This window comes from Lissotriton vulgaris, chromosome 2_1 (assembly GCF_964263255.1).
Source record: "Lissotriton vulgaris chromosome 2_1, aLisVul1.2, whole genome shotgun sequence".
NCBI classification, from domain to species: Eukaryota; Metazoa; Chordata; class Amphibia; order Caudata; family Salamandridae; genus Lissotriton; species Lissotriton vulgaris.
This window is the reverse complement of record NC_141687.1, coordinates 405,280,501-405,305,483: the sequence shown is the minus strand read 5'-3', so window position 1 is coordinate 405,305,483 and position 24,983 is coordinate 405,280,501. Positions and strand designations below refer to the sequence as shown.

Here is a 24,983-nt window from a genome sequence, read left to right as displayed (position 1 = left end):
TGTGACGGACAAGAATACCGCAACCCAACTCCCATGCTGGCCATGGCCTCCTTATAAGCTCGAGAGCTAAAAGCAGGACCCTGGTCAGAATGGAACATGGCAATTGCGTATGTGCCGATAAAGACTCGCAGATCTTTTATAACCGTTCTGGCGTCAGCCGAGCGCTGGGGCCACATTTTTTAAGTGTGTTTAGCCTTAATGATTAATAGGACGCAGGATGGGATGTAGACAGCGTTACGCTGTTTCTGATTGGTAGCCGGTAGCATAGTTCACTACTGCGATCCCTGTTGCAGTTTTCACAGTTGTTTGCATATATTTGGTGTTGCACACTCATTCCCGGCCACCAGTATACCGATTGTAATTCAGTCAGGGATTCCTTGATCTTTCTGTGTCTAGGACCCAAACCCATGTGTGCATCTGTTCATGTTTGGAATTACCCTATCCCCCACTACAGGGATTCGAGCAAAAGGAACGGAGTTTGCATCGATTACGTATGCATAATTGAGTGGATAGTTCACGGGCAGTGCTGCACAGTCGCCTTTTACGGTCGTTTTTACTGCCAGCATGGTTTCCCCGTCTATGTATTTTTCTGCACACTTTTTTGTGGCTACGGAAGCCGGTTTAGTTGCTTCTGCTGTGGCTGTATTAGCCAATGAATTCCCTGCAACGTGAACGCCATCGCGTTGAAGACTCTGTGCGTGTATCACGTGAGTCTTTTGTAGTTCTTTCTGAAAAAGAGCTACCTGTTTCCAGAGCAATTTATCCTTTATTGTGGCACCTGTGTCATCTTTGTAATCGTTTTCAATCCAGCTCTGCAGCTTATTATTGTAAGAGTTGACGCATAAATGAGAATCGCACACGATAAGTGTCGGGAATTCACGTTCTGCATTTTCAAGCGCCATCTTTAAAGATCTGATTTCAGCTCTCTGAGCCGAACAGTTTCTTACTGATTCAGTTTTTGTTACTTTCGGTCTGAATTTACCGCACAGCCAACGACCTTTAACAATCGCACAGGCTGCATCGTAGGATTTGCTCTCTACGTTGAAATGCTGTACAAATCTATCTGTATAGATTATACAGGCGTATTGTGGGAGAGGCAGAAGTTCGATTGGCAGAGGATATTCTTCTTCATATTCTAAATCATTCAGTTCTTCGAATTGCGGGGCGAAATAGTATTTCACATCTTCCGCTCCTAGAGAATCTACATACTGTATCCATTTCGGATCCAGTGACACTGTAGGCAGGTTTACTGGGCTGAATAGCGCCTCGAAGGCGGATTCTGCTGTGAGGATATTAATCCTTTTGCCATGTGCTAATTCTCGTTCATTTGCTAATGCAATTTGCACTGCTTTCACAGTATTTTCTGTGGGACTGAATGTTTTTTCTACTTGTGTGTACAAGTGAGATTTAATTGAAATTGGTACCTTTTCTCCCTCATTAGAGGTCAGGTACGTGAATCCGCATCTTCCTGGGATGACTCGGATTACAAGATCGCGTGCGTTGTCACGTGTATCTAATTTTGTTTTTGCTAACATGTCTGTTTGCAGTGATCTCAAAATTTCTGTGTGTTTTTGAGTCCAGGTGATTTGTTTAAAATCAGGTTTGATTAGTTCGTAGAGAGGTTATACCCTCTCTGCGTAATTTAGAATGTAATTTCTTCCGAAATTCAGAAAGCCTAGAATTGATTGTAAATTCTACAGCGTTTTTGGAGCTTGGAGTACAGCGCACTTCTCTAAGAAGTTGTCCGCTAGGCTTTTTCCTTCACTTGATAATTCGTATCCTAAAAATAATACTGTCAGATGGGCAATTCGAGACTTTTTAAACTTGAATTTGTAACCCTCTGCTGCGAACCCAAGTATAATGGTGTTCACTCTTTTCAAGTGAGTATCCAAGTCGTCGTCTGTGAGATAGATATCATCTACGTAAGATAATGCCTCATCATCATATATTTGTAGTAACTCTGTTACTCTAGCTGAGAATAGTCCTGGGCTGTTCTTGAACCCCCGTGGGAGCCTACAGAAATTTTTCTGAGACCCCATAACGGAGAAAGTGGTCAAATACCTGCTTTCTGGTGCAATGTTTTGACAAAAGAAACCATTAGATATGTCTAATGTCGTTTTATATTTTTTCCTAACTATGTTGTTCATTAGTGCAGCACTATGCGAGTTTTGTACTGCAAATGTTTTGCAACATGCATTAAGGTGTCTGTAGTCCAAAACTAGACAATATGAATTGTCTGGCTTGGAGACAGGAAACAAAGGATTGTTCATTTGAGAGGTGCATGTTTCAATCACCCCCTGGTATTCAAGTTGATCTAAGATCTCCCTGACTTGTTTTTAGCTTCTTGCTTAATGGGATACTGCCTTTGTGCAGTTGGTTCACTTTTTAACTGGATTTTGTGAGGAGGAGATTCCTCATCCCATCCTACATGATTTTTATATAATGCCGGTGCCTGGGCTACTGCCCATTTCCTTGCATAAGTATATTTTTTGAGAATCGGAATGTGATTCGAGAAGGCAGGCATAATCATTTCTTCGCCACGAGGGCACTCCCTGACAAACTCTGGGGGCCAATCTTTTTCAGCTAACAGAATATCATAGCCTTTTGAGAGTTTATCCCAAAATAGACCCTTTATTTTCCTAGTCTTATCACCCTCTATACGCAATGTTATTTCGTATATTTTATGGGGCTCGCTAAGTCTGGTGTCGGCAGTTTCAACCTGAATGTATTCATTCGTGTCCACTGTCTCCAGATGACTCATCAAGATCTTGCGGGCTATACTGATTTCTGCTGCACTGTCTAACATTGTCTGTGCCCACTCCCCGTTTTTCAACTGTGTCCTCAGTATCCTCAGCATGGTTGATTACTCTAATACTGGCTACCTTCTTTTTTGGAAATTGAGATTTTTTACTCTGAGCAGGTTCCTTGTCTTTGGACTTGGTGTGCTCTCCTGGGTCTGACCGTCCTCTTCTTTCCGATTTCTGCGAAAAAGATCGAGAGGGACGTGTATCAATACTTTGATATCTATCAGGTTTTTTCAAATTATCCCTATTTCTAAGGTTATATCTTTTCTCAGAGGGCTCCCTCTGGGGAGACTGGTGTTCTCGAGTCGGAGTTCTTTCCCTCCGTCGAGGAGACCTTCCTCTGGACTGGAAAACTTTTTCCTTGGGAGTGGATTGTTTATTTCCATCCCAGCTCTTTTTAGGAGTGTTTGAATTATTTTTAATAAATAATTTTTCAGGATTTTCGAGCAGTTGGGGCTTTACTGGCTTCCCACCCAAGCTGTCTCTAGCTAATTCTTCATAGCATTTCTCTATGATTCTGGCAAGCTCAATTGGCTGATCTGTTATATCTGTTTCCCTCAACTTCTGGCGCATCGCCACAGATGCTGCTTCTCCTTTTATATTGGCTAATAATATAGCCGAGACCTGCTTGAAGTCTTTCAGTAATTTCATACCAAGAGTTAAAGCAGGTTCCGGACCGTATTCATTTTGAATCTGTCTTAGTACATCTGGTATTACCGCCATAGACGGAACACCATGTGTTTTTGTATAAATGGAAGCAAAGACTGTACCCCAAGTGTCACAGTCCTCCACGTGTGGTGCGATTCCCATAGGAAGGCAGATGGTCAAGATTCTGTGTTTCTCGATAGGGGTAGTATCCGGAAATACTGCCTCTATTTGAGTGATTTTTTGCGCTAACCAGAAAGGAAGTTTTTCCCGTTTTATGGGTGTTTTACCAAGACATGATTGTATGTTCTGTGGTGTAATTTTATTAGTGTTCCCCTGATGAGGGGTCAGCTGTGGTATATTAACAGCTGGTTGGACTGTTGCAGTCCGCATTACATATTGGACTAATTGCCTATGTATTTTTATAAGTGTTTTTAGCTGTACTAACAGCTCTTCTTTTGACTTTTTTTCAATGTCCGGATGTGGTGTGTAGCTGGCTAGAACCGGCCACGTTGCTCCTGGTCTACCTAGTGGACCGAGCCTGGTAATATGATCATTATGTTTTAGGGCGCCTTTAAACCAAAGTAAATGTTCTTGGTATTTTAATGGGATTTCAATCTCCTCGAAATGAGCGTACTCTTCGGGTGGATACTCTATTTTATAATAGTGGAACTCATGTGTTGCAGCGTTTGCCGCTGGAAAGTTTATCCATGAATAGAATACCTCTGTCTGCCGATATTCGTGTGCCTCTATCACGAAAATCACTGTACCACCTTGTGGTGTCAGTCCATTTTCTATAAGTTTTAAAGTTATAGATTTTCTTAAATGTACCGGGATGATTATTGCACCCGGTTCAATAGTCCCGTCGGGACCCTGCTGAGTCGCATCTGCTGCGGCATCAGTTCCGTTGTTTTATACTGACATTTTATAAATGCAGGTTTTGCAGAGAAGGTCTCCAAGGAGACAAAGATTAGGTGCACAATATTTTGGAACACTGTATCCTTCAACGGTGAATAAACCAGATCTTTACATAGGAATCTCTTCCTACTGAGTTCGGGCGGATTTTAACCTTTCACCCACTCCAGACGTCTATTGGAGTATTTACGGGAGAAAGGGGTCTGTGTGAAAAATGCACGACTGTTTTACTCTAACGTCTTGCGTTAGTTTATCGCCTTACCAAACGTTTGGGCACCATGTAGTGTAGTTCCTATTTTCCCAATAGGCTCTGCGCATTGGAATAACATAAACAGTAGTATCGACGTAGAAGTGCGGATCTTCCAGGCCTCTACTGACTATGCTAAACTTAATTGGGTTTGTTACCAACTAGCTCAGAGGTCACTGGAAACTTTCTTCTCTGAATAGGAAGTGATCAGCTTCCCTGGTACAGACAAGAAGGGATTCAGTTTTCCAACAACCGTGCAACATGACAACTTTGCTCCTCAGATAAGAGTCAATCTCTAGAGTCGTGTGAACAATAGACAGTTATTTTACTCAGTCAGTGGTTGTGCAGTTTACTTTCACAATATGTAGAGAATAGAGAGACGGGCGTTTTCAATAAAGGGTAATATTTATTGAACAGTCTTTCTTCTCGTACAAGAGAAATGAATTGCCACAATTGCAAGACTTGTTCTTATAAAAAGTACGTACAGTAAGATGAGTATTGCGAAATAATACTCTAAAAGCATTGATATGGTTTCTTAGCCATACAATGGTTTAAAATGAATAAAACATATATACATTTATATATACATTAGGCTAAAATACTCAACTGGTGCTTCTAACTACGCCTACCCCAGTGTACCTGACCTAAGCCTAATACTTGGGAGGGGAGTAAGTAAGTAGCTTTAAGTTAAGTTGGTTTTGCCAAGGTTTGCTTCAAGAATTCTCTCTAAGGGTTTAGTCAACACCATACCTCTGGAATAGAATGATGGAGGTCTGGTATCTCCTTCAGGGGGTCAATATCCCAGTCACTCGCAAGAGTAGACTGGAAATGCCGGAGCTGGATTTCTCTGCAGGAGAAAAGACAGCGTCTCTCTCAGCGCGTCGAGGAAGAGGAGGGGCAGCGTCCGTGGGCAGCTTGCATCTGCTGGGCTCTTGTAGGGGGACGGCTGTTCAGCTCCTAAGTTCACCACACCATTGTTCGCTAGTTAGCAGCGATAGCAGTAGCGATAGCAGCTATGGTATCATCAGCATAACAGCAGCAACTGCAGCAGCAGCGATGGCATTGAGGCAGCGTTTGCTTAAGGCAACGTTGGTAATATTTATACCTGAAAGGTGCCTTGTTTGACGTAAGTTTTTGGACATAAGACGTCAATAAAGATGTCACTAGAAAGTGATCGTCTATCAGTGCTCATTAGAGTTCTATTACTAATCAAAACATAGCAAGCGGGGCTTTCCAAGATTGCTGAGTTTTTATCTTGTTGAAGAACTCGGAGTGTTAATCTAGGAATCTTAGATAGTAACTTCTGCTATGTCATTGCACTAATTAGCTGCAAAGGAAGTGGCAGAGAAAGCGATTCTGAAATGTGGCTCTGTTCGTGTGAGGCCAGAGACGAGTTTCTGAATATTGCATTTGATCGGTTATGCCAGTATAGGGAATAAATGGATTTATAGCCGTATAGGGAAATAAGGTCACAGTATCGATCAGGGTCCTAGATTAGAACGCTACACTGTTATTTAAGATCTCTGCCATGCAGCCATTATGGCTTGTTTATTTTGGTTCCCCCTTCATTGCTGCTTCCACCCACTCTCTCCCTTCGTTGCTTGCCAGTCTCCCCATCCCTTCCTGCTACCCAGCTTCACCTGTCATCCCATTACCTGCATCGTTGCTGCTGCTTTTATTTATTTTATTGGCTTTACAATTTTCCATTTCACGAACACGATCCAAAGGTATTGGACAGTTTAATGTGCTCAACAGTTATAATGCACAATAAAACATTGATTGATGCAGGGGTAAGAGTAAGTGATTTGCCAAGAATCACAGGATGTTGAGCTGACGCCAAGTCTTTTTCTTCTCCCATTTTGAGTTCATGTCCCACTCCTCCTCACAGACAAAAGAAAGACAAAAAAAGCAATATCATGTGGCCTGTGTTGCATCAATGTGCTTTTTAGAGTGACTTTTAGTAATGCTGAACAGCAGATGTGATGCTAGACTAAATGGCTAAAGGACATTCACATTGAAAAGGCTAATAACAGTGGCATTGCTGAGACCTATTGGCTTTGCCAATGTTTGTTATTATTGGATGTGCTATTTGGGCTTCGCTTAAAGCTACATGGTTAGATGCTGTAGAAAGCTTGTTGCTATGCAAGGCCACTGGACAATGAAATTACAAGTCGATTTAGCTCTTTGTTCATCCACATTTCAAGCACTCCAGTTTTAGGTCGAGCCTGGGCAGCGCATGCGCTGCAAGGCATGCTGTATTCGAGTATGGACTTTAAGCACCGCCCACTCTCTGTCCATATTTGTCATTGGCTTGTGTCATTGTCCTTCGTAAATGCTGGCTTCTGATTGGTTAATAGGCTTCTTAGTCCCTCCTTAGTACCACCTTGTCTTCATTTGTAACCTCCCATGAGGACTGGCCCTTTTACTTCGGTTGTTACATGGCACATCTTATTTAGTCTGTAAGCACTTTTTTCTTTAATGAGTTTCTCCTACTGCAGGCACGACATGTTTACCTGCAACATTCAGTGACCCATGCGCGCTTTCACTTTCCAAGCAGCCCTGGACAATGGCGGCCGCTTCTTTGAAATGCAATAGATCTCACATTTACAAGAATTTGAGCTATTGGCATTATAAATGAAAATGCATTTTATTTATGTGTTAATTATCAAAACAGATAAATAAAAGGTATTGTCATTTACAATGCAAATAGATTAAACTCTTGCAACTGCAAGACCTATTGCATTGCAAATGCTTGTTTCATTCGTTTTCTGGATAACATATTAAGGACAAATTAAAACAACCTGTGTTTGCCTTTTTAAAACATACACTGGAGAACTTCTATGGGCTTGAGGTGCCATTTGAGAGAGTTTGGCCCTCGGTCTGTGGCAATTACTGGGTAGCTTCTCTATCTCTAAAATCTTCTTTCAAGATGATCTTAAGAAACATGTTCTGATGGTCTAGGCACATTGCTTAATTTTCAAATAAATAAGTGCCAGGGCTCTCGTACAAAGACTACTGCAGCTTGCACCACACATTGCCCCTACTATGCTGCCAGTGATAGTACCAACACAACTACTAACCATCACACTCCTACAAGATTATTACAGGCCAGCACAACTATAAGAATGGCTTAGGCGGCAGTTAAAAGTCATTTTTTATGTATATTGAATTAATGCATTTCTGTTGTTGTGGTCATCTGAGACAGCACCACCTTCTGGCAGACTGTCACAAGAGCCGGTGTAAACAATTAACCCCTTCACTGCTAGGCCTCTCCCCCAATGCTAAGCCTTTTTTTGGCTATTTGGGGTAGTGCGTGCTTAGGCCCCTGTAACTTTTTGACCACATAAGGTACCCACCCCAAATTCACGTTCTTTTCGTCCAACATCATGGGATTCTAAAGGTACCCAGGGCTTGTGGATTCCCCTGGAGGGGTCCCAAAAATTTGCCAAAATACAGCTACATTTTCTTTTTGGGGGAAAAATTGGAAAAAAGGGCTGCAAATGAAAGTGTCTGTGTTTTCCCCTGCAAATGGTATCAAAAAAGGGTTTGTGGGGCTGGAATCACCATTTCCCAGCTTTTAGGGAATGACAAACTTTTGTCAGAAAACCAACATATTTTTGACATTTTTCTGGGACATACCCTTTTTTGCTATTTTTTCTGCTTTCAACCTCCTTCTAGTTAATGGTAGAAATGGGTATGCAAGCAATAATGCATCCTGGAAAGCTATACATTTTAGAAAAGTAGACAAAATTCTGAATTCAGCAAAGGGTCATTTTTGTAGATCCATCAAGGTTTCTTTATAGAAACCAACAGTTAAATATAGGAAACATTTAAAATTAGTTGAAAAAAACAGGCTTTTGTGTCAACGTTTTCACCTGTAACTTCTTCTAATCATGACGGCTCTGTGAAAGCAATATACCGTTACACCCGCTGGACCTTACTGGTTGTGTGGATATATAGGACTTGTAGGTTCACCAAGAACCCGACGAACCCAGAGTCAAAAACTGAGCAGCAATTTGCAATAGCTTTATATTATGTACCGGGTATATAACAATTATTGTGGGAAAATGTATACATGGAAAAATCGGTATGAAAGACACCTATGTATTTCTGAAATGGGACCAAAATATAGAGTTTAGAAACAGTAGATATTTGCACATTTCCAAAATTGGGAATGCTTATACTAGCATGAGAATTATCGGTCATTTTTCAAAATCACTTCTTTTTTACACAATGTCTTTCATTTGGAAGGCAGAAATGCATCAAATGTCAATAGGTAATAACAGTTGCTTTACAAATCTGAATTACCCTAAGTCTCGCAATAAAAATGGTACCTCACTTGTGTGGGTAGGCATAGTACCCATGACAGGAAAAGGTGCAAAACTCAACGTGGACACACCTCAATTTCACAGTGAAAAATGACCCTTTTTTGGCAAAGTGCCTAGCTGTAGGTTTTAAACCCTAGCTCTGCTGGCACCTAGATAAACCTAGCAAACCTATACATTTTTAAAAACTAGACACCCTGGGGAATATAGGATGGGGTGACTTGACTGCCTTTCACCAGGTTCTGTTGCCTAAAATCCTTTGCAATCCTAAACAATTGTCAAAAAAACACATTTCCTCACATTTCTGTGGTGGAAAGTTCTGGAATCTGCATGGATCCACAAATTTCTACCCACACCGCGTTTCCCAAAGTCTACCGAGAAAAATGGTACCTCACTTGTGTGGGTAGGCCTAGTGCCCGCTACAGGAAATGGCACAAAACGCAATGTGGACACATCCCAATTTCACAGTAAAAAAATGACAATTTTTTGGCAAGGTGCCTAGCTGTAGATTTTTAACTCGAGCTGTGCTGGCACCCAGGGAAACCTAGCAAGCCTATACATTTTTGATAACTAGACACCCAGGGGAATCCAGGATGTGGTGACTTGACTGCCTCCCACCAGGTTCTGTTACCCAGAATCCCTTGCAAACCTAAAAAAATGTCCAAAAAAACACATTTTCCCCACATTTCTGTGGTGGAAAGTACTGGTATCTGGCTGGATCCACAAATTTTGCCCCACCTCGCGTTTCCCAAAGTCTTCAGATAAAAATGTTACCTCAATTGTGTGGGTCGGCCTAGTGTCCGCGACAGGAAATGGCGCAAAACGCAACATGGACACACCTCAATTTCGCTGTGAAAAATGACCCTTTTTTGGCAAAGTGCCTAGCTGTAGTTTTCACACCCTAGCTCTGCTGGCACCTAGAAAACCTATCAAACCTCTACATTTTTTAAAACTAGACACCCAGGGGAATCCAGGATGGGGTGACTTGACTGCCTTTCACCAGGTTCTGTTACCCAAAATCTGATGCAAACCTAAACAATTGTCAAAAAAACCCATTTTCCTCACATTTCTGTGGTGGAAAGTTCTGGAATCTGCATGGATCCACAAATTTCCACCCACACCGCGTTTCCCAAAGTTTTCTGAGAAAAATGGTACCTCACTTGTGTGGGTAGGCCTAGTGCCCGCTTCAGGAAATGGCGCAAAACGCAATGTCGATACATCCAAACTTGTAGATTTTTAACTCGAGCTATGTTATGTTATGTTATGTTATGGGTTTTATAGAGCGCACACCTGCCCCAGCAAAGGGGCGCCCGGCGCTGATCCTAAACAAAACACAACAGAAAACAGGAAGAACCGGAATTTTAAGGAAACGGAAAAGTTTTAATGGCCTTCCTAAATTGGTACAAATCATTTATTTCTCGCATGTGGAAAGGTAGAGCATTCCATAGCTTGGCTGCTAGACACCGGAAAGAACGTCCCCCAGCTCTAGAACGATTGAACCGGGGGATTTCAACCAGATTCTGGTTGGCTGAGCGAAGGGCTCGCGTAGGCACATACATCTTTAGTAGTGGTTTTAGCATTCTAGGATTAGGATGTCTTAAAATTTTAAAGGAGATGCATAGCGCTTTAAATTGTATTCGTTGGGCTACTGGGAGCCAATGAAGCTTACGAATAGTGTTTGAGGTGGAACTGAAGCGGGGCAAGCCTACTACAGCTCTTGCAGCTGCGTTCTGGACGCGCTGGAGGCGAGCCGTTTCTGTTTTATTGGTCCCAAGGAGCAGAGAGGACGCATAATCCAATCTAGACAATATCATAGACTGGACAATAACTTGTCTGGTATCAAAGTCAAAAAATTTCAGAATGGTTTTTAAGCTCCGTAAAATTCCAAAACATAAGGCGGCCACTTTTTTAGTTTGAGTAATAAAACTAAGGGAAGGGTCTATCTAGACTCCCAGGTTTTTTACTTCTAGTTTCGGTTTTGGAATTACTCCCAGGTTGGAGGGCCACCAACGATCTCCCCACCGTTCCGGGTTTTTTCCTACTAGTAATACCTCCGTCTTTGAGGCATTGAGCTGTAGACAGTTGGCCGTGAGCCATTCTGCTACAGCCACCAGGCCTGAACTAAATTTGAAAGGGTCCATATCATTTCCATCCGATAAGGCAACAGCTAGCTGCGTGTCGTCAGCGTAGGACACGATGTTAAGGTCCCACGCTTTGGCGACAGCAGCCAGCGGCTGGACATAAAGATTGAACAGGGTGGGGCTCAGGGCGGAGCCCTGCGGAAGCCCCTGTCCAATTGAGTGAGCCTTTGAAAGGAAAGGTGGAGTGGACACCCGAAAGGACCTGTTGGTTAAAAAAGAACGAAACCAGGCAAGGGCCATATCGGTAACCCCAGCCTCTTCAAGCCGGCAAAGCGGGATCTGGTGGGATATGGTGGCACCCAGGGAAACCTAGCAAACCTATACATTTTTGAAAACTAGACAAACAGGGGAATCCAGGATGCGGTGACTTGACTGCCTCCCACCAGGTTCTGTTACCCAGAATCCCTTGCAAACCTACACAATTATCCAAAAAAACACATTTTCCCCACATTTCTGTGGTGGAAAGTTCTGGAATCTGGGTGGATCCACATATTTCCACCCACTCTGTGTTCCCCAAAGTCTTCCAAGAAAAATGGTACCTCACTTGTGTGGGTTGACCTAGTGCCCGCAACAGGAAATAGAGCAAAGCACACATCAATTTTGCCGTGAAAAATGACCCTTTTTTGGCAAAGTGCCTAGCTGTAGTTTTTGAACTGTAGCTCTGCCGGCACCTAGGGAGACCTAGCAAACCTATACATTTTTGGAAACTAGACACCCAGGGACATCCAGGATGGGGTGACCCTAAGTCTCGCAATAAAAATGGTACCTCACTTGTGTGGGTAGGCATAGTGCCCATGACAGGAAAAGGTGCAAAACTCAACGTGGACACACCTCAATTTCACAGTGAAAAATTACCCTTTTTTGGCAAAGTGCCTAGCTGTAGGTTTCAAACCCTAGCTCTGCTGGCACCTAGATAAACCTAGCAAACCTATACATTTTTAAAAACTAGACACCCTGGGGAATCTAGGATGGGGTGACTTGACTGCCTTTCACCAGGTTCTGTTGCCTAAAATCCTTTGCAATCCTAAACAATTGTCAAAAAAACACATTTTCCTCACATTTATGTGGTGGAAAGTTCTGGAATCTGCATGGATCCACAAATTTCCACCTACACGCGTTTCCCAAAGTCTTCCGAGAAAAATGGTACCTCACTTGTGTGGGTAGGCCTAGTGCCCGCTACAGGAAATGGCACAAAACGCAATGTGGACACATCCCAATTTCACAGTAAAAAAATGACAATTTTTTGGCAAGGTGCCTAGCTGTAGATTTTTAACTCGAGCTGTGCTGGCACCCAGGGAAACCTAGCAAACCTATACATTTTTGATAACTAGACACCCAGGGGAATCCAGGATGTGGTGACTTGACTGCCTCCCACCAGGTTCTGTTACCCAGAATCCCTTGCAAACCTAAAAAAATATCCAAAAAAACACATTTTCCCCACATTTCTGTGGTGGAAAGTACTGGTATCTGCCTGGATCCACAAATTTTGCCCCACCTCGCGTTTCCCAAAGTCTTCAGATAAAATGTTACCTCAATTGTGTGGGTCGGCCTAGTGCCCGCGACAGGAAATGGCGCAAAACGCAACGTAGACACACCTCAATTTCGCTGTGAAAAATGACCCTTTTTTGGCAAAGTGCCTAACTGTAGTTTTCACACCCTAGCTCTGCTGGCACCTAGAAAACCTAGCAAACCTCTACATTTTTTAAAACTAGACACCCAGGGGAATCCAGGATGGGGTGACTTGACTGCCTTTCACCAGGTTCTGTTACCCAAAATCTGATGCAAACCTAAACAATTGTCAAAAAAACACATTTTCCTCACATTTCTGAGGTGGAAAGTTCTGGAATCTGCATGGATCCACAAATTTCCACCCACACCGCGTTTCCCAAAGTTTTCTGAGAAAAATGGTACCTCACTTGTGTGGGTAGGCCTAGTGCCCGCTTCAGGAAATGACGCAAAACGCAATGTAGATACATCCAAACTTGTAGATTTTTAACTCGAGCTATGCTGGCACCCAGGGAAACCTAGCAAACCTATACATTTTTGAAAACTAGACAAACAGGGGAATCCAGGATGCGGTGACTTGACTGACTCCCACCAGGTTCTGTTACCCAGAATCCCTTGCAAACCTACAAAATTATCCAAAAAAGCACATTTTCCCCACATTTCTGTGATGGAAAGTTCTGGAATCTGGGTGGATCCACATATTTCCACCCACTCTGCATTCCCCAAAGTTTTCCAAGAAAAATGGTACCTCACTTGTGTGGGTTGACCTAGTGCCCGCGACAGGAAATAGAGCAAAACACAACGTGGACACACATCAATTTCGCAGTGAAAAATGACCCTTTTTTGGCAAAGTGCCTAGCTGTAGTTTTTTAACTGTAGCTCTGCCGGCACCTAGGGAGACCTAGCAAACCTATACATTTTTGAAAACTAGACACCCAGGGACATCCAGGATGGGGTGACCCTAAGTCTCGCAATAAAAATGGTACCTCACTTGTGTGGGTAGGCATAGTGCCCATGACAGGAAAAGGTGCAAAACTCAACGTGGACACACCTCAATTTCACAGTGAAAAATGACCCTTTTTTGGCAAAGTGCCTAGCTGTAGTTTTCAAACCCTAGCTCTGCTGGCACCTAGATAAACCTAGCAAACCTATACATTTTTAGAAACTAGACACCCTGGGGAATCTAGGATGGGGTGACTTGACTGCCTTTCACCAGGTTCTGTTGCCTAAAATCCTTTGCAATCCTAAACAATTGTCAAAAAAACACATTTTCCTCACATTTATGTGGTGGAAAGTTCTGGAATCTGCATGGATCCACAAATTTTCACCCACACCGCGTTTCCCAAAGTCTTCAGAGAAAAATGGTACCTCACTTGTGTGGGTAGGCCTAGTGCCCGCTACAGGAAATGGCACAAAACGCAATGTGGACACATCCCAATTTCACAGTAAACAAATGACAATTTTTTGGTAAGGTGCCTAGCTGTAGATTTTTAACTCGAGCTGTGCTGGCACCCAGGGAAACCTAGCAAACCTATACATTTTTGATAACTAGACACCCAGGGGAATCCAGGATGTGCTGACTTGACTGCCTCCCACCAGGTTCTGTTACCCAGAATCCCTTGCAAACCTAAAAAAAATCCAAAAAAACACATTTTCCCCACATTTCTGTGGTGGAAAGTACTGGTATCTGCCTGGATCCACAAATTTTGCCCCACCTCGCGTTTCCCAAAGTCTTCAGATAAAAATGTTACCTCAATTGTGTGGTTCGGCCTAGTGCCCGCGACAGGAAATGGCGCAAAACGCAACGTGGACACACCTCAATTTCGCTGTGAAAAATGACCCTTTTTTGGCAAAGTGCCTAGCTGTAGTTTTCACACCCTAGCTCTGCTGGCACCTAGAAAACCTAGCAAACCTCTACATTTTTTAAAACTAGACACCCAGGGGAATCCAGGATGGGGTGACTTGACTGCCTTTCACCAGGTTCTGTTACCCAAAATCTGATGCAAACCTAAACAATTGTCAAAAAAACACATTTTCCTCACATTTCTGTGGTGGAAAGTTCTGGAATCTGCATGGATCCACAAATTTCCACCACACCGTGTTTCCCAAAGTTTTCTGAGAAAAAAGGTACCTCACTTGTGTGGGTAGGCCTAGTGCCCGCTTCAGGAAATGGTGCAAAACGCAATGTAGATACATCCAAACTTGTAGATTTTTAACTCAAGCTATGCTGGCACCCAGGGAAACCTAGCAAACCTATACATTTTTGAAAACTAGACAAACAGGGGAATCCAGGATGTGGTGACTTGACTGCCTCCCACCAGGTTCTGTTACCCAGAATCCCTTGCAAACCTACAAAATTATCCAAAAAAACACATTTTCCCCACATTTCTGTGGTGGAAAGTTCTGGAATCTGGGTGGATCCACATATTTCCACCCAGTCTGCGTTCCCCTAAGTCTTCCAAGAAAAATGGTACCTCACTTGTGTGGGTTGACCTAGTGCCCGCGACAGGAAATAGAGCAAAACACAACGTGGACACACATCAATTTCGCAGTGAAAAATGACCCTTTTTTGGCAAAGTGCCTAGCTGTAGTTTTTGAACTGTAGCTCTGCTGGCACCTAGGGAGACCTAGCAAACCTATACATTTCTGAAAACTAGACACCCAGGGACATCCAGGATGGGGTGACTTGACTGCCTTCCACCAGGTTCTGTTGCCCAGAATCACTTGCAAACCTAAAAAAGTGTCAAAAAAACACATTTTCCCCACATTTCTGTGGTGGAAAGTTCTGGAATCTGCGTGGATCCACAACTTTTGACCCACCCCGCGTTTCCCAAAGTCTTCCGATAAAAATGGTACCTCACTTGTGTGGGTCGGCCTAGTGCCCGCGACAGGAAATGGCGCAAAACGCAACGTGGACACACCTCAATTTCGCTGTGAAAAAATTCCCTTTTTTTTGTCAAAGGGCCTATCTGTAGTTTTCGAACCATAGCTCTGTCGGCACCTAGGGAGATCTAGCAAACCTATACATTTTTGAAAAACAGACACCCAGGGGAATCCAGGATGGGCAGACTTGACTGGCTCCCACCAGGTTCAGTTACCCAGAATCCCTTGCAAACCTAAAACATTGTAAAAAAATAAAATTTCCTCACATTTCTGTGATGGAAAGTTCTGGAATCTGCCCCATCAGGAAGGCTGTAATGTTTGCCGGGGAGGGGGTGAGGGCATGGGCATGCCTGTTTTGGGCAGCCCCACCCTAATTCAAATGTTCCCCCCAAAAAACCCTGGCGTCTAGTGGGCTTTTTGCCTCCCCGGCCGGGCAGATTTGGGGCTAATGCCCCCATCTTCCCCCAGGGGGGCTGAAAGTCCACTAGATGCCAGGGAGTTTTTGGGGCAAATTTCTATTAGGGTGGGGGCTGCCCAAAATGGGCATGCCCCCACCCTAATTAAAATTTGTGCAAAAATTCCCTGGCGTCTACTGGGCTTTTTGCCCCCTGGAGGACAGATTAGGGGCTAATGCCCCATCTGCTCCCTAGGTGGGGCAGAAAGGCTGTCATTTTTGTAGGGGAGGGGTGAGGGAATTGGCAAGCCCATTTTGGGCAGTCCCTCCCTAATTCAGATTTGCCCCAAAATATCCTTGGCATCTAGTGGGCTTTTTGCCCCCCCCCCCCCCCGGGGGGCAGATTGAGGGCTACTTCCCCCATCTGCCCCCAGGGGGAGCAGAAAGGCTGTAATGGTGGTGGGGGGCATGGGATTGGTGTGCCCCGGGCAGCCCCCACCCTAAACAAAATTACGCAAAAAAACCCTGGTGTCAAGTGGGCTTTCTGCCCCCTCGGGGGCAGATTGGGTGCTACTGCCCCTATCTGCCTCCCAGGGGGGGCAGAAAGGCTGTAATGGTGGCAAGGGGAGGGGGCATTGGCCTGCCCATTTCAGGCAGCCCCCACCCTAAAAGAAATGGTGCCCAAAAAAATCCCTGCCGCTTAGTGGGCTTTCTGCCCCCCGGGGGCAGAAGCCCACTGTAATGGCTGTAATGGTGGCGAAGGGTAGGGACATTGGCGTGCCCGTTTCGGGAAGCTCCCACCCTAAAAAAATGCACCAAAAATATTCCCTGGCGTTTAGTGGGCTTACTGCCCCATCTGTCCTTCAGGGGAGGGCAGAAAGACTAAATGTAGCCCATTTCTTTATGGGGGAGCAAAGACCTTTGCCCAAGGGGCCCCTGGTGTCTAGTGGGTAGATCCCTGCTTGGGGATCGCCCTCCTGGGGCGATCCCCAAACAGGGATCAACTGGGAAGGGGTGCCATTGGAAGGGGAGATTCTTCACATTCCAATGATACCTCTCCCGTCTTTCTACGTGCCTGGGGGGCTGAGATAGCTCCCTAAGCAAATAGAAAGTGAAACTGAAATGAGCTTAAAGGCTCATTTCAGTTTCGGTTTCTGTGCAATGACGACAGCGCGACGTGCAAGCTGATCTTCATGGCACAGAAACAAGGGAGGGGGGCTCGGGAGTTGGGGAAGCTTTTTCCCATCTCCCAAGGTCACAGGGGTGAAATAGAAATCCCTCTGCTGTCTGCAGAAGAGGGATTTCGTGCCCCTGGCCTCATGACGGAATGGTTCCATCATGAGCACAGGGGCACGATGCTCATGACGGAACCATTCCGTCATGAGCCTCGAAGGGGTTAAGTGCCGGTGGCGAGCACCGGAAACAACCGGCTCTAATGAAGCACTGTCTAGGCACAAAGATCTTGCCTGTTTTCATGTAAGAACATCTTCATTAGACGTTATGAGCCCATTTCACAAATGTAAATCAAAGGGCAGAGACTTCCGGACATGTTGATTTCTGCACCTAGGTGTAGATGTCCACCTAGATGTATTTCAGAATGCCGGGCCAAGATTTATACCCAGTAGTTGTGGGTGTATGTCTCTACCTCATTCCATGAGATGACTGGGACACACACATACAACACGAAATACAATCCTAACGCTACTAATAGCAACTTTAGAAGCATATTTTGATGGTATGTCAGTCATGTTTAGCTCTACTTTCTACAGACAGGGATCAGTATGATATTTCTTATCTTTTCTAGATAATGCTCTGTGGGAAGCCGGAGTCCCAGTCCTGCACTAATGTCACCAAGTGTGCGACCCAGGGCTCCACACTTAGGCCGAGTAAGGACACCGTTTGAGATAGCCCTGCTCACCCCCTTAGTAGCTTGGCACGAGCAGCCAGGCCTATCTCCAAGGCACGAGTGTTCTGTATGTGCAACCACGCCCACAGCAACCCCCTGGTGACACCACAAATGGACTACACACTAGTTTGATAAAAAAGAGTATAACTTTATACAAAAAGATATACGATCAGACCACACAATACACAAGCCAACATAGAATAAAGGGTAATATTCGTTCTGGCTGGCTGGTAGGTTCAAATCTCAACCACCGCTTTAAAAATGCTATGCTTGTCCCCCCCTAGCGCCTTGAGACCCTCACGGGTGAGTAGCGCGCTTTATAAACTCCCTGATTGATTGAGTGATTGATATGCTGATTATAATGCTGGAATCACACACATTGCGATAGACAAACAATGGTGCACTGCGTAACGATACAATCTTGTACTGGGTAAAGGAGAAATAAAACAATGCATAACGATACACCCCGGTATCTGCAATGGGAGAAATAATGCAGTGTGTACCGCTACATTCATGTACTGCGCAATGAAGGAATAATGCAATGCGTCACACCCCAATCACTTACTTTGCAATGAAGAAATAATGTAATGAAGGCCGCTACAACCATGTACTTTGCAATTAAGGAATAATGCAATGTGTAACTACAATCATGTACTGTGAAATGAAGAAATAATGCAATGCAGGCCGCTACACTCCTGTACTTGGCAAGGGAGAAATAATGCAATGCGTAGCGCTACAATCGTGTACTTCGTTAGGCAATAATAATGTTGGGCGTCGTAAGACAGTCCGGCAGTTCAGTAGCAGCAATATTGGCAATGTTTATTACGACAATTCAGCCTCTTTGATAACAGTTGACGCCCCCACATGGTTCAACAATGACACAGAGTACAGCTTCTTACTCTGGCCCCTGTACTGCCACTCCTTTCATCAGTACGGGCCCAATTCTGAGCAAAGCAAAGGCTCACGTCGTAAGGACTAAGAGGCCGAGAGAGTGTCCCTCGAGCCCGCACCCCACCCAGGTACTAATGCACATTACCTGGTGGCATGACCCCACTCTCCTCTTCTTCTTCCGCGAACTGGGCCTTCAGTGCAGAACTCTCTCAACGGGCCTCAGCTGCTCGACCTGGCAGCTCAGCTCCTCCGGGGCTGCCGGTCCTGGCCACGACTGTTAGGAAGGTCTCAGGCGGCTGCAGGGCACACATGCACCACGCCCCTGAGATTACTTTTACCTCGGGTGCACGTTCACCACCGCACACTCCTGGTCTCTTCTGGCACGAAGCCACGCACACAAGGCTGACAGGACTCCACGTTGTCTTTGAGTGCACGCTCACCAGGCACTCTTTCCTGCAGTCACAGTTGGCACCAAAACACGCACACCACGCTGCAGAGACTCACTTTCTTCGGTGCACACGATGATCAGCCAATCACCTCCGAAGTCCCAGGTTGCACCAAAGCACGCACACTGCTTTATTGAGACTTACTCCAACTCCGGTGCCGATTATCCAGGCATTCTTCACCAACGCCTTTGGCCATGACACGCTCACTGTGTCCAAGCCTCACTTCTCCTTCGGTGTACTTGTTGACCAGGCCCTCCTCACCAATGCCTTCAATGCATTCCGACACGCACCCTGCGCGTCCGAGACTCACTCCTCTTCCGATGCACATGTTGGTCAGGCGCTCCTCACCAACGCTTCCCGTGCATCACAACACTCACCCTGCGCATCCAAGACTCACTCCATCTCCAGTGCACATGCCGACGAGGCGCTCCTCACCAGTCCCTGCAGGGCACCACGACAGGCACCGTGTGCGTCCGAGACTCACTTCACCTGCGATGCCCAAGTTGGCCAGGCGCTCTTCACCTGTGCTTTCTGTGCACCACGACACGCACCCAGCGCATCCGAGTCTCACTCCTCCTTCGTGTGTCCAAGATCACAGGCACACCTTCTGAGGGTCTTAAGCAGCCACAACACGTGCACCCCGCGTCGCTTGAAACTTCTCTGGAAACTTTTATGTTCCTGTGTTCGGGCCCTTGGGGTTTCAAAACACAGCACAAAGCACAGTCTCCATCAAGCAGGGGGACCCAGCGCCTCCAAGCACAGTCTGAAGAGCCTCTTCCTTGGTTAGAACAGCATACTGCAGGCCAGCCCCAGATCACGAAGCAAGTGTTGGTCTTTCCTCAGCAGTCTCTTCAGTTGCTCCATCCTTAGCAGAGGTTCCTCTTGACCACAAAATGGGTCCAAGCCTTTTTAGTCTCAATCCATTTCTTTTTCATTCCCACATTCAGGGGTTTCAACTCTCATAGTTATACCCCTTAATGTCTTTGAAGTTTGTTGTGCTCAGGGGTCCCTGACCCCTCCCTAAATCAGTTCTGGATGTCTCCTACCATTGTCACCTTTCTCCCTTTGATACTGTAGGTCTGGATCATTAATCACTCAGCAGGAGATGGGTCAGTTGGTTTATAGCACCAGCCCAGGCCTTTTCACCTCCCAGGCTTCTCCTCCCCCTACTCTCCAGATGCAGGGCAGCCTGGTACTATCTCAACCCCTCCCTGGGTCAAGACATCTCCCAGCTCCTCTCACCTCTCATATCCAGACAGTCAGTCCACATTCAGCAGAGACCCACAGAAATGCTTAAAGCACAAAATTCAGCCACTTTCTAAAAGAGTGGTTTCTGAGCAAACAATGACAGAACACACAGTGACAATACCACTTTCATAGAAAGATGTGTTATGACACTATGAGTTCATACATACTAAACTTCACCTCCCCATTCTAAACTTACGGGGAAACTAGGCTAGCAAAACACAATACCCAGCCTCCCCCATTCAGTACTATGGGCAGAATGGCCTTTCAGCAGTGAAAAACGAAATGGAGTGTTTTTCACTGTCAGGACATAACGCACACCTTAGTATATGTCCTGCCTTTTACTTACACTGCACGCTACCCAGGGGGTACCCAAAGTGTATGAAAAAGGGAAAGTAAGGGAAACATACCAATCATGGCCAACCAATTACCATTACACTTTACATATGGAACACTTTGACATTGATCAGCCGTGGCAAAGTACCCAAAGCATGTAAAAGCAAATGAGGCAGAGGCAAAAAGTCATAAGTAATCACGCCAAGATATGTTAGGTCTAACATACTCTGATCCAGTTTTTTGATTAAAAAAACCTTAGAATAAACCACAAAGGTATCCTTTATTAACGTGGTTTCCTAGGTTTATAAAAAAATTACCAAGGGGTAAAAGCAGGAGGCATATATTGGTGTAATGACCTTTATGATTCACTACATGGAAATACATTTCATGCCAACATGTTCCTGTAAGCCTATTGGCCTAAGGCATTCATCAGTGCCAAGTCTATATACCTCTACACCACAGCAAGTTTGTACAAGTTACACATAGATGACCTACCTCTCAGAGAGGACCTACCTCTCAGTAGTAAACCTTGTTCTCGAAGTAATCTAAGAATAAAAAAAAGGTAGTAGTGATTAAACATTTACATATTAATAAAGGAGGGAAAAGAGTTACTATGTTCATTGTACTCTATTATGCATTCCGGGGAAAACATTTATATTGATGCTGTACCCAGAGTTTTATCTAGTTTTGAAGTAAACCTTAACAATGTCAGACAATACTAAAATAGTGAAGGAGTGATTTAACCGCATGCGCGCGGCGGGTTTTCCCGCTGCCTGCTGAAGTTTTAAAAACCCTGCGGTTCATGACGAGCTCAGCTCGTCATGAGCGCACGGCAGGTTACACTCATGACGAGCTGAGCTCTTCATCCGCCTCGAAGGGGTTAAAAGCATTTATAAACATAACATACATAGGTGACACAACCCGTGAGAATTTTTTTTGTTTGGGGTGGGCCTCTATTGTTGTCAGGCTATATTATTAGGATGACATACAATATCAGGGTTTTTGTTTTTAGGAGAAATGGGAGAAAGCATCCAGAAGTAGAAAAATATAATTAATCTAAAGGGAGACATAGAAAGTCTTTACCACTCTTTAATATTTTGGCCATCCAACTGTGTTCTCTTGGTTTTTGGTAATTTTTTACTCATTTCGTCAAGGTAGAGAGCCTACTGTGATCTTATTGTGCATCTTCGAACAGCCGGCTGGTGCGATATCTACCGGTCGGGAAACTCTTTCCTTTAAACTGCCCGGATGTGAGCTGGCACCTGGTGTGCGTGTTGGCGGTGAGGAGGGCCCAATCTAAATTGTGGGACAGAGTCAAGACTCCCTGACCCACATCAGGCTGCTTTATATCCTCCCTGTGTCCCAGCTGCACTCCCCTCCCAAGGTAGGAATGGAAAGAAAGCACCTGGTAAAGAGTGGAGGGTGTGTCTTTCCTGGGTGTATAGATGCGTGTTAGTCTACCGCATGTGGTTCCTGATGTCTGGGCATGACTCCGGACATCCTGATCTCATTTACACTTGGCGAACGGGCCTCATGCCTGTGGTGTCCAGACCAGGGTGGACACGAGCTGCGCTGAGCCTAGGCCTCTGGCTTTGGTCACAGCAAGAAAGGCCCACACACACACTGGTAACTGTGTATGAGCCAAGACCCCGAGCGGTCTTGCGCTCCTTTATTTATCCCTTCAGGCGAGCCCGCCCTCTGGGTGCATGCAGGCATGTTACACTGTATAGTGCGGGCTGGGTGGCACAGTCACTACATCCCTCCAATCTTTTAGATGCTAGGTTATTATAATGTTCATGATTCAGTCTTTAGACATGCGGCTCACAAAGTCTCTTAGTCTTTTGCTGGAGGTAGGATTTGGCCAAAGACTATACCTCTGGCTCCGGGAGTTGTTCTCAACCCCTGTCCCCGCAGAGTCATCTCCCAATGATGGTGAACCCGCAATGGGGTTTATCTGTTCGACACTAACCAGTGTTTCTCCTTCTGGACGCATTAGCGCCGTTGCCAGATTGCTTCGTGGGTTGCTCCGTGGTACCATTTCTTCTCCCCGTTCTTCTATTCCAGTCTCTTCATCTGCCACTGGGAGCCTGGCTCCACCTTCTTGAACCATGATACGTTCCACGTGACCACCCAGGTCCCGTGCTTGGCCCACACTGTTGTGTTTCAATTTAGATTCCATATGAATATCCCGATTCATGCCCTTATATAGGTACATTTCACATTGCCCTTATATAGGCATAGAAATCCAGTCCTTATTTAGGCATTGTCCATGCTAACCAAATACAGGCATGGCTACTTACATCCGTTCATCTACGTCACAACGAGTTCCTGGAAAACCAGACTCTTAAGCCTTTAGGACTTTCCCTTGCTTGAGTATTGATTTCTCCAAGAACTCATTTATTATGCATGAACATCTATTCCTTAGGGGTTCATTCATGACGTTCATATGCCCGATTTCTACTTCAATACTGGCATTCCTAAACACCTACATGGTATAAATATACCTCCACTTGTCATGGCAAGGCACGGTGCGGTTCGGCTACCTACTTGCACGACGCGGCTTGCCACAGCAAGTCCCGAAGGAAGTCATCTCCCCAACTGACACACTGACAGATGCTGCCCTCCTTCCTTGCCGACAATCCAGCTCCAGTGTTTCTGAATTCCTTTGCGGGGTGTTGGAGAATTGAGTCCTGGGAAAGAGATACCAACCTCTCTCAGTCTAAGGTATGGAGCTGATTAGAACCTAGAGAAACTTTTGGCAATTCTTGGCAAAACTAAACTAGACTATAGCTAAAACAGCACCTACTTCTTCCCTCGTACTAGACTTAAGTGGAGGAGTGTGGCTCAATGGTTAGAGGGGCAGACCCTGATGAAGAGTTCTGGACAGAGACCAGGGTTCAATTCCCGCCTCGGCAGGTCTCGAGCTCAAGTTCCTTGGACCTGTTAATTCTCGCCTTGGTGCCTATTCTAATCACGGGCCCCACGCTGCAACTCTGGGCAATAGCTTGCTTAGCCTCCACACCGGTCCCAACAGCACTAAGGATGCCTGGCTTCACCCTGGGGGTGCCCAGGAGTGGAGACTTCACAGGGAAAGCCAGGAGAGGTTCCACAGCGGTATGAGTATCAGCACCAGGAAGCCGAATAGGCGACACCGCAAGGTGACCGTCTGGTGACAGTGCGCTCTATAAGTACCATGACATTTACATTTACATTTTAAGTTAGGTACACGGAGGTAGGATTATTTTAGAAGCACCAGTTGAGTATTTTAGTCTGTGTATTTTATGTATGTATTTTTATGTTATGTTAGGGGATGTTTTGTATAGCGCTCAGCTACTCCGAGGAGTGTCCCGGCGCTTCTGACCTAAAACAGACACGGGACGGAACAGAAGGGGAACAGGCACTACTGAACAAACAGCCAAGATTTTAAATCCTTCCTGAAGGCTAACAAGTTAGTGCTCCTTCTCAAAGACACAGGCACGGTGTTCCACAATTGAAGCGCCAGGCATCTAAACGACCAACCTCCAATCCGTGCTCTCCTGCTAACAGGGACTGAGGCCAAAGCCAATGATGCTGACCTCAGAGATCTAGAAGGCTGATAGAAGGCCAACCGCCGTTGGATGTATTTGGTGCCAGTGTTGTTTCCGGATGGGGAGCCAATGAAGAGTCTTCAGAAGACCAGAGACTCTGGCTCTCCGAAGGAGGCCAAAGATGGCACGAGCAGCCGAATTTTGAACTATCTGCAGGCGTCGGAGAAGATACTCTGGCAATCCGAGGTTGGCGTAATCAAGGCGAGACCCGATTAGAGCCTGCACCGTGATTTTTCTATGTACCTGCGAGAGCAGAGGAAGACATTTTCGGAGCATTTTAAGAATGCCAATACATTTCTGTTCTATTCTTGCCTTGTGTTGGTCCTTTTCAGGCCTTTTTCCAGACCTAGAAGCATAAACTAGAGGATAGCTGCTTAATATGATGATAGATCCCTTATTCTTGAGTCTAATCCATCTATTGCCTATTGGCTTTGACATAATTATGTGTCCTTTCATCATCCTACCTATAGTAGAGGGTGGATCCTGTAGTCCTGACTTTATATTATGATTTGTGTATGTACTCTGACAGAGCTAAGTGTTATTTCATCCCTTTCGGGCCTACAAGGCCCAGAACTAGAGAGACTCCATTTTGCTTTCTGTCCCTGCAGACTGAGATGCTTGCAGGGTAAAGGTGATGTTTTAGTTATGAGGTGTTGTTCGCTAGGGGAAAACCAGCCGAGACTGGATCTTTTCGAAAAGAATGTGTTTGTCT

The 24,983-nt window shown here is 45.2% G+C and overlaps 1 protein-coding gene across 6 annotated transcripts in view; it reads right to left on the bottom strand.

Annotated features, from left to right (window-relative positions):
• LOC147730473 (interferon-inducible GTPase 5-like) overlaps window positions 1–24,983 on the bottom strand; it is a 153,224-nt gene that overhangs the window by 11,471 nt on the left and 116,770 nt on the right. For 2 of the 6 annotated variants that reach the window (XM_086955283.1, XM_086955281.1), the window contains exon 2: window positions 21,198–21,229. The exons of 3 other annotated variants lie outside the window; for them this stretch is intronic. The gene's annotated coding sequence lies outside the window, so the exon portion shown is untranslated. Of the gene's footprint in view, window positions 1–21,179; window positions 21,230–24,983 lie in introns of all 6 variants that reach the window. One more of the 6 variants, XM_086955284.1, reaches the window with a different exon arrangement.